The sequence below is a fragment of the Halichoerus grypus genome, chromosome 9 (genome assembly GCF_964656455.1).
Source record: "Halichoerus grypus chromosome 9, mHalGry1.hap1.1, whole genome shotgun sequence".
Classification (NCBI taxonomy): domain Eukaryota; kingdom Metazoa; phylum Chordata; class Mammalia; order Carnivora; family Phocidae; genus Halichoerus; species Halichoerus grypus.
In genome coordinates, this window is record NC_135720.1 from 90854789 (window position 1) to 90871131 (window position 16343).

A 16343-nucleotide genomic window follows, 5' to 3' on the forward strand; every position below is an offset into this window, starting at 1 on the left:
GAAGATTTAAAACCACCCTGCAGTCTTGAGGGTTAGCACTGAAAAGCAGATGTGTCTATCAGTTACTGTAGACTTGGCTATGGCGTATTAACAACCCACTCCAAAATCTCAGGGACTAAATGCCAGAAATGTTTATTTCTCATTCATGACATATGTTCACCACATGCCAACAAGGGATCTCACCTACACTCAGGGACTCAGATTGATGGAAACTCCACCGTCTAGAAAGAGAAGGCTGATGAGACAAGAGACCACTAAAAAGTCTTACTTTGGCAAATAAATGTTCCTACCAAAAAGTGACATTTTGAGTCCAGGACCACTGGCCAGATTGGTCATGTGGCCCCGCCCAACACAAAGCATTAGGGGCAGTGAAGTAAAATCCCTCCATCTGCCTGGCAGCAAAGATGAAGCAGATTTTTGAGAAAAAAATCCTTATTATAGAATCATGGAAAAGACATATCTAACGTAAGGTAATGGAAAATGTTGAGATATCTGAACTGGTGAAATGAGAGCTCCCTATTAAGAAAATTAATAATGATAACAGTGATTGATAACCTTTTCTAAGGTTGTCAGATACCTTGCTGGGTGTCATAATTAGATCTTCATAATAACTCCACTTGGGTGTCAGCACAGATAAGTACTAATTATTGAACTGATATGGAACCTAAGGCTCAGAAAGGTTAAGGGATTGGCACTAGTCGTATGGCTAATACATAAAGCAGCCATCAGTCTCTCTCATATTCAAATCCAGTAAAACAGTCTTTTAAATTATTGTTTCTCCAAATGCTCATACAATTCGTTGGGTATCTTATTAAGAGAAGAGTGGTTTTGAGGTGGGCATGAGAGTCTGCTTTGTAACAAGTTCCCAGGTGATGCCCAGGCTGATGATCCACAGATTGTACTTTGAATAGCAGGACTTTAGATGCACCACACAGCATTTCCTATAGCTTCTCAGTCACCACAATCTAGATTCCCTCTCTGCTACTCTTCTACAAAAGCCCTTAGAGGAAGAACAGGAATGCATGATAAATTACACAAATGTCCTTGAACTTCATAGAACTTTTAGGAAAACTTTCTAAAATGTACAGATGATAGGGAAAAAGAAAACCATTATTTTTGAGACTATGATTTGATTCACCTTTGAATTGCAGTGAGATTTCAGCTGATGTGTGTACTGGTGATGTATGTTCTGCCTTCTCAGCAGCAGGTCTACACCCATGGAGGTGAGAGTTAAGGAGAGAAGGCAGTTGAGTGCTGACTCAGTACCAATTATAAATTTCATTGTGTTTATAACACATTGATAGCTATTAAAACTGGTGTTTTGTGAAAATTACATTTATTACTTTCTTACTTAAGTCTCCACAGAGAAATCACTTTTTGCTACCTGACTACACATTTGACATTTTGAAAGGTAGGTGTAGCTCTCTATCATAAATAACATCTTGAGGTCACTGTGTGCTATTCAATTCAAAGCAGAGGGGCTGAACAACAACAAAAGAATCATTGTGCTTCAAGGACAAAACAAAAGACAATTGACTAAAAGAATCTCTTTGGGTCTGGTTAGTCAGAGGGATTTTGGGAAAAATTTGTCTGAGACTTTGGTGATCAAGTTGCCTGCCAGACTCTGAAGGGACACATCAATCAGTTTTGACACATTGCTGATTGCACTATTAAATCACCATCATGGGCTTGATTTGTCTCATCAGGTCAAGTGAAAAAAATTTGATGGTAAGCTCTTTTTCAAATTTTCTTATTGAAACTTCTCCAAATAAATCTGTATTTTGCATTGAGTTAAACTAATTGACCATAAAGTTCTATCCTTAATAAGAAGATATTTAGAGTAGGCCCCATGCTTCCTTAAGCAGGATAAAATTACTATTTTTAGCAAGCTGGGGAAACATTCATAATGTTAACTCTCCAGAAAGATATTTTAATGGACTGCAGGTCATTTTGACTTTAACAATATAGGAAAAGGGAAAGATACAGAGGTTATCATAGACTATTGGAAAAATGGCTAATTGTCCATAAAATCTACATTTGAATTCAGTTAATGTTATAACTTAGCACTCATGGAGATTGTCATGAGTCAATTTTTGGTTTATTTCTAAGTGAAATAACTCAAGGTGCTGAATACTTATGACCTATTAGAAGTATAGGAGTGTAAATATAATTTTTCAATATGTGGAATACTAGTATACTTTAGGGATTCAGATACAATCATTTATTTATTAGGGGATAACAAATCTTAGATTCTTTTCCATTCCAAAACATTAGAATAGGTACTATGGGTCTAACAAAGACAATATATTGATCATAATACTCTATCTTCATTATAGTGATAATCATCTTTCCTCTAAGATCTTAGATATATACAAAAACTTTTCAATAACTATAATAAATAGGATGGTACCAATTTATATTGCCACCAGTTATATAGAAAAGTGGCCATTTGACTGAACATTCATCAGCACTATCACCATTATCTAACTTTTTCTAAGAGAGAGAGAACTCTCAAATTGGAGAGGTTTTGGTTATACATGTTATTTTTATTTGTATTTATTTCATGAATTACTTGTTCATTTTAGCAGACATCTTCATCTTTTTCTTACTTATTTGGAAATGTTTTAAAATTAAGAATCTAACACTTTGCCATATTTGCAAAATGTTTTTTATTGTGTCAAGAGATATAAGGATTATAAAAATCTGTCATTAAGACTGATTTTAGAGCTGAATCAGATTGAACTTGGCCATATTTGGTATAATCTGTAAAAACTTGATGCCTGTTTTTATAGACAAAATAGTGAAGATTATATAAGTTACCAGATAATAAGAGGCCAGATTTTAGAAGTGTCCTCTTTAAACATTTAAAGTACAGATAATTTCCAATCTTATAGAACGTCTATCAGAGAATAGAAAAGGAGATAAAATTCCCCAACTATGTTTATGCAGCTTGAATAACCATTGAACCTAAATCAGACAAGGACAGGATACAAATAAAAATTGTAGACTATTTCACTTATAAATATCGATGCAAAAGCTCTAATACAGGTGGCAGTGTAATAATTGTGAGGATAATCCTAGAAATAAAAAGATTAAATGAGATAGAAGAATAAAAAGAAAAACCATCTGGTCTGATAAATGGAAACAAAAAAATACCATTTGATAAAATCAGTAACTATTCATGATAAAAGCTATTGCTAATTAAAAATAAAAGCAAAAGAAACACCCTCAACATATTGAAGATCATTAAGTCAGTTGAAGGTTAGTTACTAAACATTTATGAAATAAGTTATAATTAGTGGTAAAATATTGGAAGCATTCTATTTAAAATGTGAAAATAGTTAAGGATGTTTGCTATTCTTGATTACATTCAATATTATTAGTAAAGTTAATAAAAATTAATAAAACATGTAAGGAAGAAGTAAAACTATTACTATTTATAGGTAATATAATTCTATATAGGAAAAATAAGAGAAAATACAAACATACATTTGGAATTAATTTTTTAAATTAATTTATTTATTTGAGAGAGCAAGAATGAGAGAGAGAGAGAGAGTACATGAGAGGGGGGAGGGTTAGAGGAAGAAGCAGGCTCCTTGCTGAGCAGGGAGCCCGAAGTGGGACTCGATCCAGGGACTCCAGGATCATGACCTGAGCCGAAGGCAGTCTTTTAACCAACTGAGCCACCCAGGCACCCCTGGAATTAAATTTATATATCAATATATAGCAATGAATTGCATTCTTATACAACCATGAAATTATTAAAAACATACTTCTAAAAATGTATCATTTATTATTGTGAAAAAAACAAAGAAATGAAAACTATCTATGAATAAATTTAACAAAATATGTGTATTACTTTAATGGAGAAAATTATGTTATTAGTTACTAGGTATTTATAAAATTTTAAATAAATGAACAGATAAATGAACAATCATTTTGACTCAATATCATAAAATGATGAATTTTTTTCTCAAGTAGCTTAATTATGTAATGCAACTCTATTGAAAATCCTGACAGAGTTTTCATAGACATTGTTACGATGATTCTGACATTGGTAAGGAAGAGTAAGGACTAAACACTACCAAAATTTTTTTAAATTAAAAGAACAAAGTGAAGTTATCTGTCCTGCATGATATCAAGATTTACTATAAAGCTATAGACAATCGTATATTAGCTCTATGGATAGACATATTGATCAATTAATTAAATAGAGAATCAAGGAAAGTATCTCTATATACTCAGACTCTTATTTATGGCAAGAGTGACATTTAGATCAGAAGGAAAAAAATGTACTATTCAGTAAATAATCATGAAACAATGGGTTCTCTATATTTTAAAAATCAATTTACTCCTTCAGGAACAACATAAGAAAGAATTCCATGAGAATGAACTAAATCTGAAAAGCAAAACATTACAATTTTTAGAAAAATGAATGTCTTTATGATACTTGGATAAGGACTGTTTTTAAAAAGTACTGTTTGTAAAGGAAAAGAGATAATTTGCATTAGAATTAGAGGAAAGAAATTTTGTGCTTCTAAAGTTGTGATAACAATTAAAAAGATAATCCACAGATTTGGAGAGTATCTTTGTCATGCATAAAATCATTATACATAAAGAGCTTCTACAAATTAATAAGAAAAGACAAATCAATAGAAAAATGGGTAAAAGGTATGAATATTTAATTCATAGAAGACAAACTGAGTGGCTGGAAAAATAAATTAAAAAGATAGTCAACCTTACCAGCAATCAGGCAGATGTGAATTAAAATTGGAACAAGATGATATGCTTACCAATCACAGGAGAACTTTAGTCCTTAGTATTGACAAACACTATGAGAAATAGAAACTCTCGTTCTCTTGTGGTGGGAGTGCAGTAGAAATCTTTGACAACATGATTTGACTATTACTTAAGAAATTCCCTAGGCCTAGGAATTTCACTCCCAAGTCTTTCTCTCATGTGAATACAAGGAGACATCAGTAGGGTTTGCAATAGTAAGAACTAGAAACAAACGGTGGTCAACAATGCTCTTGCTCACCAGTACCTGATTCTCTTTTCCTTCTGAGGTTTATGGAAAGTATTGTTCTGAGCCACATGACTGGTTCTGGCCAGCAAACTTGAAATTAAAGTGAATAGTATAATAATTCTGTTTCTTTCCCCACATCTGGATGGCTGTCATTTCCTAGGTGGGAAACCATAATCACCTGGAACCCTGACAACTCCATGGAGCTGAACATCTTAAACTATAGCAGACTGCCTGAGCAAGGAATTCATTTTTTTTTTTTTCTGATATTTTCAGGTTGCTTCCTATTGCAGCATAAACTTTGATTCTCCTAACTGATATACAACTTAGATGTCATCAAGAGGAGAATTAAATAAATGGTAGAACACTAATATAATGGAATATTACACAGCTATGAAAAATTAATGAACTAGAATTACACATCCATACATGAACAGATCTCTCCAAAATAATTATGTGCAATTGCAACACAATCTATAGAGGATGATGTCACATATAAAGATTAATAACTTGAGAGATGGTGCTCTATACTGTTTAGTAATGCTGTATACTTATTAATAAGGCATAATAAAATACCAGAAATTAAGAAACTCAGCTTCAAGATAATGAATCACCTCTCAGAAGAAAGCAGAAACAAAGTTGTTGAAATACGCAGGTGTTTTTATCTGTCTTCATAATGCCTTATTTCCTATGGTTGGTGGTAAATTTATGGTGTCCGTTACATTTTTTCTCCACATTCATAGCTGCCTGAATTAGTTCAGCTTATTTTTTTTTAAAGCAGACTTTTTTGAGATTTCTAGATACCTCTGAAGATATTTGGGGATAAAATGGTAAGTTTTACTTTTTTTTTTTTTTCATATCTTCTCTATTCTGCAGATGCACTTCCTTCAGATTTGGAATGATTTTATAACTGATAATCGCCAATTTTGTCATCCAGAATAGCAGCTTAGTTAAATATTTTAGGTATAGGTCATAATAATGATTTCCTAACCTTAAATCAAAAGCTATTCCTCAGTTTATGACCAAAAATACTCACAAATTCAAGCATGTTATGAATAACTTCTCTCTATTGTACCATTTTGGGAGTTGGATATACTCTGCCTTCAAAGAATGTGAAATCTCTGCTTGAACAGTCAGCAAGAGCTTCTAATTTTATATACTAGAAGGAAAAAAAAAGAGAGGAAAGGGAAAGAAAAAAATATCTGTGCTGTGGAAGGAAAATTTATTTATTTGCCATTTTTTGAAAGAAATGTAAAAAATAGTCAAGTTGCTGGATCTGATATTTTTCATGATTTTTGGGGTGATAGACAAGACTACATGTAGATTATTAGCAGACTCTCTGATACCAACACAGTGGGGCAAACTATCAGCTATTGCTTTTTCCAAATCAAGTCAACAAAACCACTTGTATTTCCAAGCATTGTCCCACTTATCTGTGTATAGAGCATTGATATTTTCTTTCCGATCTAAATTTTGCTTGTCAAATTTTGACTTTTTGATCAACATTACAGTTTATAAAAGGATACTGTCAAATAAGAATTTTTCCTTGATGGAATCAAAATTCTCAGAATGAATGAAACCCAGGAACTGGCTATATTGGGAAAGTTAATATTTTTATCGACTTAAGATGCCAAAAAAGGTGTTATTGGCACCAACTGACTTGATTCAAAAGATGAGAAAACGTTATCATTGAGCCCAGAGTAAATGTTATTTCAAAAAGTATTGTTACAATTTACTTTCTTTGCTTTAAGCCACAACTAACAAGAACATGTCCAGGGCCTATGGTTTTACCAAGAACTGCAATTGTGCATGACTTCTTTTGCTTGGCAGTGCAGGAAAGTAAATATTTAGAGTACTTCAAAACTTGGCTCTTTTGTAACAGCAAAATGAGATCTGCTAAAGTCCTATCCATTTCAAATGGATCATTCTCAAAAAAAAAAAAAATCCACACAGTCCAAAAAATTTTCAGGTCATTTTAAAAATAAAAGTATATATAAGCTTCACTTTCTTTAATAATCTTTAATATATTCTAACTTTATTTGACCTCATGGAAACAAAGATATGTTATCATCATAATGTTACAATAGTTTTCTTTAATTCATTTCAAAGGGAACTATTTTAGGAGTGAAGTTTGGTAATATCAGATATTTCATTCTACATTAGCAGAATCTTTCATTAAATTATTTTGCCCTTGGGATTTTGTCTGGTCTCAGGAATTCAGCTGGATAGGGATCAAACCATTCTGAACACCTACGAACTCAACAGGAGATCGAAGAAAAGAATAGCAACAACTCTCTGAACAGAAAAGCAACCACTTTCTGGAAGGTAGGACATGGGAGAAGTGAATCCAAGGCAACATTCGGGAGGATAGACGGCGGGGGAGGAGCCTCCGTGGCCGCTTCTGGTAAGTGATAGAGCGGCGGAGCACAAAATCAGAACTTCTAGAAGTCGGCTCCGCTGAAGGACGTTGCTCCAGTGGCTAAGCAGGGGGTGGAACCCTCGTGGGACAGTGTGGTCTCAGGACCCTCGGGGTCACAGAAAGACCAGGGGTGCCTGAGTGCGGCAGAGCTCCCAGGTCTCAGAGCAGGGAAGCCGGCTGCAGAGACGGAGCCGAGGCGCGGGCTCTCAGCTCGGGGTTGCCATAAACCATGATCCGCGGCACAGAAGGGCCACTGCTCCTCCAGCAGGGACCCAACAAGCGGCAGATCCGGGGAGACTCACCTTCCTCCCCCAGGGAGGAGCGGTGCGGGAGCACACCACAGGGATCTGCTGGGTTTGGAGACTCCACACGGGGTCGGGTGCCAGAGATAGAAATGCTCGGTCACAGACCAGGTGAGCACGGAGTGTGGCCGGAGACCGGGGAGATGGGAGTGATTGACTGCTTTTCTCTGGGGGCGCACTGAGGAGCGGGGCCCCGAGTTCTCTGCTCCTCTGGACGGAGATTGTGAGGCCGCCATTTTCACTCTCCTCCTCCAAAGCTGTACGGAAAGCTTGCAGGGAACAAAAGCTTCTGAAAGCAAACCCGAGCAGATTACTTAGCCCGGACCAGGCAAGGGCAGGCAATTCTGCCTCCGGCAAAGACATTTGGGAACCACGGCAACAGGCCCCTCCCCCAGAAGATGAGCGAGAACAGCCAGCCAAGACCAAGTTTACCGATCAATGAGAACGGCAGAACTCCAGCGCTAGGGGAATACTGCACATAGAATTCATGGCTTTTTTCCCATGATTCTTTAGTCTCTCAAAGTTAATTTTTTTTTAACTGTCTTTTTTTTTTTTTGACTTTTTCTTTTTCCCTTTTTCAACCAACATCTTATCAATCCCTTTTTTAAAAAACATTTTTATTTTTCATTTTTAGAGTCATATTCTATCCCTTCATAGTAGTTACCCTTTTTTTGGCATAAATATATAAGTTGTTCTCTCTTTAAAATTTTGAGATATAGTTTCTTCTAACAGATCAAAATATACCCTAAATCTCTACTGTATGGCTTTGTTCTAGTCTCCTGCCTGATCACATTCCTTCTTTTTTTTCTTTTTTTTTTAATCCTCTTCTTCCTTTTTTCAAACAACTTCTTATTAATTCCTTTTATAAAATTTTTTATAATTTTCATCTTTACAGTCATATTCCATCCCTTCATCATATCAACCCTTATTTTGTACATATATAAGTTTTTCTTTCTTTAAAATTTTGGGAGGCACTTTCTTCTAACAGACCAAAATACACCCAAAATCTAGTGTGGGGCACTGATCTATGCACCAGCCTGATCATATTTGATCATATTCTGTCTTTTTTTTGTTTTGTTCTGTTTTTGTTTGTTTTTATCTTTTTCTTTTTCTTTTTTCTTTCTTTCCCTTTCTTTTCCCCTGGCTTCAGGTCTTTTCTGATTTGTTTAGAGTATATTTTCTGGGGACATTGTTACCCTGTTAGCATTTTGTTCTCTCATTCATCTATTCTCCTCTGGACAAAATGACAAGATGGAAAAAATCACCTCAACAAAAAGAACAAGAGGTAGTACCGACTGCCAGGGACCTACTCAATACGGACATTAGCACAATGTCAGACCTAGAGTTCAGAATGATGATTTTAAAGATACTAGCTGGGCTTGAAAAAAGCATGGAAGTTATTAGAGAAACCCTTTCTGGAGAAATAAAAGAACTAAAATCTAACCAAGTCGAAATCAAAAAGGCTATTAATGAGGTGCAATAAAAAATGGGGGCACTAACTGCTAGGATAAATGAGGAGAAGAGAGAATCAGTGATATAGAAGACCAGATGATGGAAAATAAAGAAGCTGAGAAAAAGAGAGATAAACAACTACTGGATCACGAGGGCAGAATTCAAGAGATAAGCGATACCATAAGACGAAAGAACATTAGAATAATTGGGATCCCAGAAGAAGAAGAAAGAGAGAGGGGGGCAGAAGGTATATTGGAGCAAATTGTAGCAGAGAACTTCCCTAATTTGGGGAAGGAAACAGGCATCAAAATCCAGGAGGCACAGAGAACCCCCCTCAAAATCAATAAAAATAGGTCAACACTCTGACATCTAATAGTAAAACTTACAAGTCACAAATCAGGTCTCAACCGGTACCAAAAGATTGGGATCATTCCCTGCCTATTTTCAGACCACAATGCTTTGAAACTAGAACTCAATCACAAGAGGAAAGTCGGAAAGAACTCAAATACATGGAGGCTAAAGAGCTTCCAACTAAAGAATGAATGGGTCAAGCAGGAAATTAAAGAAGAATTTAAAAAATTCATAGAAACCAATGAAAATGAAAACACAACTGTTCAAAACCTTTGGGATGCAGCAAAGGCAGTCCTAAGAGGAAAGTATATAGCAATACAAGCCTTTCTTAAGAAACAAGAAAGGTCTCAAGTACACAACCTAACCCTACATCTAAAGGAGCTAGAGAAAAAACAGCAAATAAAGCCTAAACCCAGCAGGAGAAGAGAAATAATAAAGGTCAGAGCACAAATCAATGAAATAGAAACCAAAAGAACAGTAGAACAATGAAACTAGGAGCTGGTTCTTTGAAAGAATTAACAAGATCGATAAACCCCTGGCCAGACTTATCAAAAGAAAAGAGAAATGACCCAAATCAACAAAATCATGAATGAAAGAGGAGAGATCACAACCAACACCAAAGAAATACAAACAATTATAAGAACATATTATGAGCAACTCTATGCCAGCAAATTAGACAACCTGGAAGAAATGGATGCATTCCTAGAGATGTATCAACTACCAAAACTGAACCAGGAAGAAAGAGAAAACTTGAACAGACCTATAACCACTAAGGAAATAGAAGCAGTCATCAAAAATCTCCCAACAAACAAAAGCCCAGGGCCAGATAGCTTCCCAGGGGAATTCTACCAAACATTTAAAGAAGAATTAATACCTATTCTTGTGAAACTGTTCCAAAAAATAGAAATGGAAGGAAAGCTTCCAAACTCGTTTTATGAGGCCACCATTACCTTGATCCCAAAACCAGACAAAGACCCCATCAAAAAGGAGAATTACAGACCAATATCCTTGATGAACACGGATGCAAAAATTCTCACCAAAATACTAGCCAATAGGATCCAACAGTACATTAAAAGGATTATTCACCATGACCAAGTGGGATTTATTCCTGGGCTGCAAGTTTGGTTCAACATCCGCAGATCAGTGTGATACAATACATTATTATGCTGAGCGAAATAAGTCAATCAGAGAAAGACATGTATCATATGACCTCACTGATATGAGGAATTCTTAATCTCAGGAAACAAATTGAGGGTTGCTGGAGTTGTGGGTGGTGGGAGGGATGGAGTGGCTGGGTGATAGACTCCACCCCAAAACTGCTAGAACTCATACAGGAATTCAGTCAAGTGGCAGGATATAAAATCAATGCACAGAAATCAGTGGCATTCTTATACACCAACAACAAGACAGAAGAAAGAGAAATGAAGGAGTTGATCCCATTTACAATTGCACCCAAAACCATAAGATACCTAGGAATAAATCTAACCAAAGAGGCAAAGGATCTGTACTCAGAAAACTATAAAATACTCATGAAAGAAATTGAGGAAGATACAAAGAAATGGAAAAACGTTCCATGCTCATGGATTGGAAGAACAAATATTGTGAAGATGTCAATGTTACCTAGAGCAATCTACACATTCAAAGCAATCCCATCAAAATACCATCCACTTTTTTCAAAGAAATGGAACAAATAATCCTAAAATTTGTATGAAACCAGAAAAGACCCCAAATAGCCAGAGGAATGTTGAAAAAGAAAAGCAAAGCTGGCAGCATCACAATTCCAGACTCCAAGCTCTATTACAAAGCTGTCATCATCAAGACAGTATGATACTGGCACAAAAACAGACACATAGATCAATGGAACAGAATAGAGAGCCCAGAAATGGACCCTCAACTCTATGGTCAATTAATCTTTGACAAAGCAGGAAAGAATGTCCAATGGAAAAAAGACAGTCTCTTCAACAAATGGTGTTGGGAAAATTGGACAGCCACATGCAGAAGAATGAAACTGGACCGTTTCCTTACACCACACACAAAAATAGACTCCAAATGGTTGAAAGACCTCAATGTGAGACAGGAGTCCATCAAAATCCTAAAGGAGAACACAGGCAGCAACCTTTTTGACCTCAGCCACAGCAACTTCTTCCTAGAAACATCGCCAAAGGCAAGGGAAGCAAGGGAAAAAATGAACTATTGGGACTTCATCAAGATAAAAAGCTTTTGCATAGCAAAAGAAACAGTCAACAAAACCAAAAGACAACCGACAGAATGGGAGAAGATATTTGCAAATGACATATCAGATAAAGGGCTACTTTCCAAAATCTATAAAGAACTTATCAAACTCAACACCCAAAGAACAAAGAATCCAATCAAGAAACGGGCAAAAGACATGAACAGACATTTTTCCAAAGAAGACATCCAAATGGCCAACAGACACATGAAAAAGTGCTCAATATCGCTCGGCATCAGGGAAATCCAAATCAAAACCTCAATGAGATACCATCTCACACCAGTCAGAATGGCTAAAATTAACAAGTCAGGAAAGGACAGATGTCAGCGGGGATGCGGAGAAAGGGGAACCCTCCTACACTGTTGGTGGGAATGCAAGCTGGTGCAACCACTCTGGAAAACAGTATGGAGGTTCCTCAAAAAGTTGAAAATAGAGCTGCCATACGATCCAGCAATTGCACTACTGGGTATTTACCCCAAAGATACAAATGTAGGGATCCGAAGGGGTACGTGCACCCCGATGTTTATAGCAGCAATGTCCACAATAGCCAAACTGTGGAAAGAGCCAAGATGTCCATCAATAGATGAATGGATAAAGAAGATGTGGTATATATATACAATGGAATATTATGCAGGCATCAAAAGGAATGAGATCTTGCCATTTGCAACGATGTGGATGGAACTGGAGGGTGGTATGCTGAGCGAAATAAGTCAATCAGAGAAAGACATGTATCATATGATTTAAGAATTAAGGAATTCTTAATCTCAGGAAACAAACTGAGGGTTGCTGGAGTGTTGGGGGGTGGGAGGGATGGGGTGGCTGGGTGATGGACACTGGGGAGGGTATGTGCTATGGTGAGCGCTGTGAATTGTGCAAGACTGTTGAATCACAGATCTGTACCTCTGAAACAAATAACGCAATATATGTTAAGAAAAAAAAAAGAAGATAGCAGGAGGGGAAGAATGAAGAGGGGGAAATCGGAGGGGGAGACAAACCATGAGAGACGATGGACTCTGAAAAACAAACTGAGGGTTCTAGAAGGGAGGGGGGTGGGAAGATAGGTTAGCCTGGTGATGGGTATTAAAGAGGGCACGTTCTGCATGGAGCACTGGGTGTTATGAACAAACAATGAATCATGGAACACTACATCAAAAACTAATGATGTAATGTATGGTGATTAACATAACAATAAAAAATTTAAAAAAATTATTTTGCCCTTATTAGAAAGAATTCAATGAAAGATTCTGCTGGGAGAGAGAGAAGAGAGAAAGGACATATATATTATAGATAATAATATTCTCCACTTTATTTTCAACAATGTAGAGACACTTCTTTATAATATTATATAGAAGATATTTCTAAGTTTGGAGAGAGGTTGCTTTCTAAAGTATGCCTTAAAGATCTGAGGGCTTGTGAGCATGTTTAATTTTTACTTTATTTTTAAATATTCACTTTGATATGATATTCATTTTTCCATGCCTCTTGATTTACTCCAAGGAATTTAGCCCCCAAATCACTGTATTATTTTTATGGTTGTTTAAACAGAATATGAAATTAAATGCTTGAAAATACTTACAGTAGCTGAATTTATCACTGACTTTCAAGTGTTTATAAGTATAATCAGAATAGAAGACTAAAATAAAGGTGTTAAATTTGCACTGTATAAACATTTTCTTATACATACATATTCAAACCTTTGCCTATGAAAAAACAAAAATGCACTTATTAAATACTTCCTCTTGAGTATAATCTGTTACTGATACTCTCGCATAATAATTCCTCACAATAGATACTTCACATCTTCTGGAAATTTATTTGTTTCTATCTTAAATATTTTATAGTCAAAGTCCAAGATCTTAAAACATTCCTTTTTTTATGTGTGAAAATGTTTATGGCTCCAGCTATTCCAACAAGATTTTAAAGTTTTGATGCAAATATACCATTGGGAATAGCAGACAACACTATAAAAAACAATGAAATCTCAGTATTCCATAGCAGCAATTTTTCATCAAGTGTTCTATACAAGGAAGGGATAGTAGATAAGCAAAAACAATTAACTTTTGAAGGTTTTCAGTTATTGAACAACTTAAAAGCAAATAGAGTAATTGTTATTTAACATTAACAATCATGAATTCTCCTTCTCTCATTTAGTGTGGTGACATTTCAAACTTTTAGGACATATTTTTAATTTTTGGTGTTTGGTCACGCATGTCTTTCATGGTCATTGACAAGTATAAATAAGCCTTTGAAGTAATGAAATATTTTGCTATAGGAATAACAGTGATAAAACTTCAGAATAACTTAACTCCCTTGAACCAGAAGGTCAAACATTTTACATTTAATCCTTTAAATTGAGTTTTATGCCATGTATTCAGATTTTGACAAGGTCTTATAGTGCAAGTTTCTATATACTCCATGTGAATATTGAAACAAACTTTTGTTTGTTTGTTTGTTTTTTTAAAGATCCCATCCATTTATTCATGAGAGACAGAGAGAGAGAGAGGCAGAGGCAGAGGGAGAAGCAGGATCCCCGCGGAGCAGGGAGCCTGATGCAGGACGTGATCCCAGGACCCTGGAATCATGACCTGAGCCCAAGGCAGGCGCCTAACCAACTGAGCCACCCAGGCGTCCCAATATTGAATACTTTTGGATGTTGCTGGAGACTACAGAATGTTCACTAGGATTATGTTCAACGGGGGAAATAACAAATATCCCATATTAGCGGGTTAATTAATCACCAGAAGTATTTATGTGATATTTAAAAACAGATTTCAGTTTGTAAGGAAGATTCTTCATGCAAGGTTTATTAAGTGCTACCTTCAAATATTTTTTTATTAAAGATTTTTATTTATTTATTTGAGAGAGAGAGAGAAAGAAAGCACAAGCAGGGGGAGGGGCAGAAGGAAAAGCAGGGAACCCGATGCGGGGCTCGATCCCAGGACCCTGAGATCATGACCTGAGCCAAAGGCAGACGCTTAACTAACTGAGCCACCCAGGCGCCTCCTACCTTCAAATATTATGATAAAATCTGTGAAATGAATCACAACAAATTTCTACTGTGCTGTTGCCATAGGCCAAACTCATTGCTAAACATTGAGTGTACAACAGTGGGTTTGGCATTTGAAATCTCTGCCTTCACATTGCTGAAATATACGAGATGTTCAAAGATTTGGAATATGATCAGGGGTAAAGTAATTAGATGGCTACTTTATAAATTTAATTTTAAAGTGTATAAAACAATGCAAATGAATTCAAACTGGTGGGTTGCTTTTACACAACCATTCTAGGGTAAATTTTGTAAGACCTATATAAAATACTAAATAATGAATTGAAATAGGGTTTGAAATAATTGAAATAGGGTTTACTATTTGAATAATGCTCAACTCAAAACTTTGTTTGAGCCTATGATTTTAGATTTTAAAAAATTATGTAGCATTAACTATTCAAGTTTTTATTTTGGCATACTTCCACCAGGGGGCACTACCCACATTTAATGTAAAAATAAAACCCTGTGTAAGTTGTAAATGTGCCTGTCTGTAGGACAAATATTTATCTCCAAATAATTTATTTGTTAGTATAAAAATTAAACTTTTGAGTGGAAATGCAATGTTCTATTCCAACATATTTACCTCTATAATTTAGGCAGGCCATTAGGTTAAAAAATGCCCATTATGAAATCAGCATTTAGAATGCTTCACAATCAACAACTAAAATTCATATTATTATGCCAACGGGAACTAATTAATTATCTTTTGAATATTACAGCAAATAATTTGCTTAATTGAAATTAGTGGATTAAGTAATTGTTAATGTAACAATCATAAATGCTAATTCAAATGGTTCAAATAATTTAGAGATTTTTTTTTTTAAAAGATTTTATTTATTTATTTGACAAAGAGAGAGAGTTAGTGAGAGCAGGAACACAAGCGGGGGAGTGGGAGAGGGAGAAGCAGGCTTCCTGCCGAGCAGGGAGCCCGATGCGGGGCTCGATCCCAGGACCCTGCGATCATGACCTGAGCCAAAGGCAGATGCTTAACGACTGAGCCACCCAGGCGCCCCTAATTTAGAGATTTTATTGAGATAGAATATAATGAAAAATAAACTATTTTTCTGTAGTCTTTCATGAGGCCCTAGATTCTGCTAGTTCCATTAGTATATCAAAATTCTGATACATTTTATTGTAAGTTATTTGTGTGATTACAGGAACTAAATACTTTCTCACCATTAAGATATGAATTAAGTGTTAGTATCTATAGCTCCTAGAATTAAAAATATTTCCTACGTTTAAAAAAGTTGATTTTTGGTTTGCATTGGTTTTCTATTTTTCTATCTATAAGAAAAAATGTGTTATTATGTTTTTTTGGAACAACCTAACTGAAACATTAGTTTATTTATTAGTCTTATTTAAAATAGAGATTATTATTTTTGTGGTTTTAATAAAAGATTATCAAGATGTACTACAAAAGTAACACAAATAACAGCAGATACTCACTGTCTAAAGTGCAGGTAATTGCATTGCTTGAAAGATCCATCTTGAGATAGTAAGTAGGAAAGCAGAAGTCTACA

The 16343-nt window shown here is 35.5% G+C and overlaps 1 long non-coding RNA gene across 1 annotated transcript in view; it reads left to right on the forward strand.

Moving 5' to 3' along the window:
• The first annotated feature begins 1588 nt into the window (after nt 1–1588).
• LOC118536048 (uncharacterized) overlaps nt 1589–16343 on the forward strand; it is a 43952-nt gene continuing 29197 nt past the window's right edge. Inside the window, exon 1 of the long non-coding RNA XR_004917478.2 lies at nt 1589–1728. This is a non-coding gene — a long non-coding RNA (uncharacterized LOC118536048). The remainder of the gene's footprint in view (nt 1729–16343) is intronic.